This window comes from Epinephelus lanceolatus, chromosome 5 (genome assembly GCF_041903045.1).
Source record: "Epinephelus lanceolatus isolate andai-2023 chromosome 5, ASM4190304v1, whole genome shotgun sequence".
Classification (NCBI taxonomy): Eukaryota; Metazoa; Chordata; class Actinopteri; order Perciformes; family Serranidae; genus Epinephelus; species Epinephelus lanceolatus.
In genome coordinates this window covers 39,199,963-39,205,962 of record NC_135738.1, presented here as the reverse complement: position 1 = coordinate 39,205,962, position 6,000 = coordinate 39,199,963, and positions in this window count along the sequence as shown.

Here is a 6,000-nt window from a genome sequence, read left to right as displayed (position 1 = left end):
TGTTTTAACAAAATATTTATACAGTCAGTATCTATTTCTATTTTTTTATATGCATCAGCACAAAGGTCTCTGATCACTTCTCTTTTCTGCTTTTCACCATGGACAGTATCACCTAAATTATTTTTAATAGATTTAATAAATTTATTTTGGATTTGTTTGTGTCTTGATTTAATTGCATGAATTAAATTTCCTGTGCCCTTAAATTCTGACTGATTATAGATACCATACAACAGTTCATTGTTATATTTATCTAGTTGGAATTTACTATCTGACATAGTTTCTTCCTCTGCAATAGATCGTTCCTTCTTCCATTTAAGATTAATATACAGTACAGGCCAAAAGTTTGGACACACCTTCTCATTCAATGCGTTTTCTTTATTTTCATGACTATTTACATTGTAGATTCTCACTGAAGGCATCAAAACTATGAATGAACACATGTGGAGTTATGTACTTAACAAAAAAAGGTGAAATAATTTTCCAGACTGACTGACCTTCATTTCTTAAAGTAATGATGGCCACTCGTTTTTCTTTAGTTAGCTGATTGGTTCTTGCCATAATATGAATTTTAACAGTTGTCCAATAGGGCTGTCGGCTGTGTATTAACCTGACTTCTGCACAACACAACTGATGGTCCCAACCCCATTGATAAAGCAAGAAATTCCACTAATTAACCCTGATAAGGCACACCTGTGAAGTGGAAACCATTTCAGGTGACTACCTCTTGAAGCTCATGGAGAGAATGCCAAGAGTGTGCAAAGCAGTAATCAGAGCAAAGGGTGGCTATTTTGAAGAAACTAGAATATAAAACATGTTTTCAGTTATTTCACCTTTTTTTGTTAAGTACATAACTCCACATGTGTTCATTCATAGTTTTGATGCCTTCAGTGAGAATCTACAATGTAAATAGTCCAAACTTTTGGCCTGTACTGTATGACTTCATTAATGTATCATAATTTATATTTCTAACTACATTTATTTCTCTACATTTATATTTAAAGAAATATTTTATTCTATGTTTTAATATTTCCCACAACTTAATATTAGATTTGGATAGACTTATTAGATGTATTACTTTACGGATTTCTTGTTTAAGTTCTATTAATAAATCTATATGCTTTAAACACTGGGTGTTAAGTTTCCAGAAACCTCTGTTAGTGGGGGTTCCACATGACAGAAATGTTCTCACTAAGAAGTGATCAGAGAAGTCACTGAAAACAGCAGAATAATGAGATACATTAAAATGTGAAGACACATAAATTCTATCGATACAAGTTTTGGTTTTACTGTCAAACCTTGTAAAAAGAAGACCAGAAGGATGAACAGCTCTACATACATCTGTTAATTTAGCTTCATTACAGATTTCTTTTAAGAGTTTACCTTCTGGGCTCAGTTTAAATGCTATTGTGCTGCACCTGTCATTTTCATCTGTTACTGTATTAAAATCACCACATAAAATAATTTTATATCCAACCAATAACTATTCTCGAAGTCTTTTAAATAACTGGACCTTCTTACGAGCATCTGGTGCAGTGTACAGGTTAATAATGCGATATTTTTCACCTTGATAATAACAATCTAGCATCAGAAGTCTCATTGGAATAATATCTCTTCTTCTGATTATGTTAACATCATGATGTCTGAAAAATATACCAACACCATCAGCTTTACTTTCACCTATAGATATTACACATTTTCCTTTTTGCCACAGTTTACTAACATTTTCAACATCATTGTTCGTAGTCAGTCTCAGTTCTTGAGTACATAAGATATCAAAGTCAGTATTAAGAAGATATTCAATTTTTTCTTTTCTTAATGACATAGACTGAATACCACAAGCGTTCCAGATGGCAACTTTAAGAAAACCCATGGTAGTTTATGTCAGTCTTAAGGTGTAGGCTTGTCATCCAGCCGTTTCTCCTTTTTATGGGAGGTAAAGTGAGCTGGCCTTTTCTTTCCAACTAACTCAGTCAGGACCTCACTGTTTGAATTATTACTGCTCCGAGCAGGAAACTCAGGTGTGGGGGAGAAGGAGCTACTCTCAGATGAAGCAGACTCTGCATCAGGGGGAGAAGGGAGGGGGGTGCTGCTGGCTCGTTGGCCAGCTGTCAACATCTCACTACTGAACTCAGAGCTGGGGCTCTCGCTGGCACTTTCATATCTTTGATCATCATATTCATCAACACTCTCTACATCACTGTTATCACCCTCTTCTTCACTGTCTATATCTAAATTGCCCTCACCTGACAAAGAGGAGATGTCGTCAGGAGGGGCTGGTGGCTGTAGCTCCGCTACAGGAAGGTGCTGCTGCTGTTGCAGCTGCTGCTGCTGATAGGCAGGGTGACTGCTGGGCTGCGGCAGCTGGACAGGTGGAGTGTCAGGCTGCTCATCCGACAACAGACTGGGCGGTCGCTGGTGTGTCGGCGGTAGACTCGGTTGCTTCTGTGCTCTTGCTTTGTTTGCATAGGAGTCAGGGCAGGCGAAAAAGGTGTGACCTGTTCCTCCACACAGGCTGCACAAGCCTTCTGCTGAACAGTCTTTGGCCTTGTGACCCAAACCGCCGCACTTCCAGCATTTGACAGTGTGACATTGTTTAGCCTGATGGTCGGTACTGTTGCATATGAAGCAGCTGGATGACTGTCCGGGGTATATGATGCGACCGTTGTACGGTCCAAGAGAGATGGAACTTGGTATTGCAATATTTTGACCGGTTCTGTCTTTGTGCATCTTGACCTTGTACTTTCTGACTCCGTACCAGATGCCAAATTTATCCAGTGGTTTAGTGCAATGTAGAATAGTGCAGTATCTTTGTAAATATAGATTAATGTCATGGTCGGATATTCTGCCGGTCCAGAATTTGACTACCAGAGTGATGACATCAGTTTGTATGGATGATTCAGTAGTCCAATCTCTCCATTTTTCCTCAGCATGTTTAGCTGCTTGAATTTCCAGGAAGCGCCTTAAAGGAGCCTCATGGAAGAAACACAGTTCAAAGTCTCTTCTATTTGGTAGAGCAATGAAAGAGTAAATGTCTGTGGCATTGATCCAGCAAGAATCAAACAAAAGGCTCTGACTGACATAGTCTCTGGTGGGAAGGTCGCTCTCACCTGTGTACTTCAGCCGCACCCAGTTCTGGCCAAACTTGTCAGAGTACCTGGGCGTGTTGCTGAGGGGAGCCATTGGGCTCTCTGCTCGCGGGCGCTGACTCAACTATTTCCTCCCTTGCCACGACCACTCATTTTGTCAGTATAGTTTGTTCCGAAGAAAAACTGGAGAGTTACTGTGGAAAGCCCAAAGTGCCATATATCGCCACTATTTCAATGCTACCTGTCTTAAGACGCCGCTTTTTCCAGCGCTTTTGCTGGGAGCCTTAAAACGGCGCTTTTAACGCGACAAAGTGTCGTAAAACACGCCCATTTTTTACGGTGTTGTAGAGAGGCACAGTAGACGCCGCTTTTTACGCTGTAATAACTGTCCGAAGAACAGATGATAACGAGCCCTGCTCTGTGTTTAACACAACTAATAAGTTCAATGTTTCTGAAACCAATCAGCGGAGAGCACAGCGAGACCAAAACAATGGATCCACGAGACTTGGCTGCTGTGTTGCTCTTTTGTATTGCTAGAGGAAATTACTAAAATTCAAAGGATTAATTACTGATCTGCATGAAAGTATAATCACTGTGGCTGGATACGCTGTGCTCAGAATATATCGGTATATAAAATAAGTGAACAAAACACATTTAACCGTGAACCAACCAGAGCACTACCTCTGTGAGAGACTTGGGCTTGCTCAATAGATAACTGTGTGTATCAGCGTCATAAGTTTTCCCCCTTTGCAGCACATTTAAAAGTGGTTTGCCTCTAGCTCTGTGTCAAATAATGCCTACAATATTTTTCAGAATGTATGAAGTCCAAATGTATTACTCATCATACAATTTCCATTTATTAGTCTTGCTTTTTGTTGTGTTTTTATGTCATAATTATCCGAACAATCTCTAGCTAAAACATTTATTTTGAGATGCTACTCGTTACAGTTACTCCCATGTTCACCAGTAATCATTAGCACACATTCTGATCAAGACAAAGGAGGAGCTGCACACTGTGATGAGCTCCACTAATTCAACTCCCGCTGCCGCCGCCTCCTCCTCATCCAGACAGCGAGAGACTTCATTCAAGCTTTAAAATAATATAATAAAATAGTTTTGGAGGTTTTTCCTGACTTGATTATTGATTGCAGCAGTGTGTGGTGGTGTTTATGTTACTGTTAAAATTCATACCAGATATACTCCATTTCAAAACCAGCAAAGCAAGTCTTAATACATTGTTTAATTTTACATTTAAACTGCACACATTTCAACAATTTACAGCACTGGAAATGTATTTAAAAAAGCTGTGGAGGATGTAAAGGTGAGTCAAGTTTGAATAATAGAAGCTTATTTTCCAGTGCAACATCATTTTAGTAAGCATTTGGTTGACTATTTTTCTATTATCTTAGATGTAAATATTGCACATTTCTTTCAGAAACATACTAAAAACAAGCCCCACTGCTTGCCAAGGAAAAATAAAAAATAAAAATCAGATAAGGGTCGTAATTAATCGAGCAAGCTAACATAAACTTAATTTCATTTTAGCTCATATACAAAAAAACAGTGGTGAAACAAGTAGGCTCCTCTTCTCCGGCCACTGAGTCAAGCAGTCTGTGTGCATGAGTAAGCCTCAGTGCATGACGTGTCCAGATGTAAACAAACCAACGTGTAGTATGAGGAACTACAGTGGTAAACAATAGTCTCAAGTTGATTGCTTATGTTACTTATCCTCAAATGAAGCGATGTACTTCTCTGCCTCCGACACCTCCTGGAAAAAAAGCTGATCGGAACCACTGATCAGTCTGATGGTAGCTGGGTAGATTAAGAAGGCTTGCATACCCAGGACACGGGCTCTGTTTATCACCGGGTAACAGGGTCGTCTGCGCTTCATATTGTGGTCGCTGAAGTCCGCGGTGAAGAGGATGGTGCGGCCGGCGATCTCCACTGGGTTCTTCCTGGACTCCTTCAGGATGCGGTCGCTTTCTGAGAAATGAAGACATCTGAAGATCAGGACTCGAGCAGCAGATGAATGCTCTCGCTGGCGTCCCATGCGATGCGCTCTCATGATCTAAGGAGGATTATTAACGGGGGGCTGGGAACCACTTGGGGACATTAGCAGAAAAGTAGGCTAATGCATTGTCCTTCTCCTCGCCCTCTTTGAGGAATAACACCTGCAGGTTATTCCTTCTGTCTCTGTCCTCCATATCCGTAACTTTAGCTTCAAGTTGATTCCTCAATTCACTGTTTTGAGCGGCCGTTGTTTCCACTTTCTGTAAGCGCTCCTGCATCTTTGACATAATTGCACGCTGGGTTTTAATTTCTTCATCGTGTTTGGTTAAGGTTGCTTGCATTGTTACCAGCTTAGACTCCAAGCGATCGAATCTTTCATTGATATTTTTCTCGGCTAAGTTGAAATATCTTTGTAGTGTGGCTTCGAGAGACGCCATTGTCAGCTGGCTGTCATTAGTCTCCACCGGATCCATTTGTTTGTTTGTCGTTTTCTCTTTCTTGCCACGTGATCGCGTTGTTGTCATTGCCACATCAAACAATGAAACTTGTTAAATTTACCACTGTTAAAGCTAAGTTGACTCTGTTTTGTTAACAATAGAAAGTTTGCTCAAACAATTGCGGGGGAGAGGAGCTGAGTTTCCCTACTCTGCCATCTTGGTCACCTACCACAAAAAAACATATTACCCTTCTAAACTGCCCTTTTTAAATGTCTAAATGGCATGGTTAAAAACAAAGAGAAAAACAACATGTACAAAACATCAGGTACTTAATAACAGCACATATAGAAATATAAAACCAAAAATGTATGACATGAGTATATTCAGAATGTATGAATAACACCATTTTAAGACTATTGTGTAAAATAAAACAAACATACTACAACAACAACAACAGAGACAAAAAG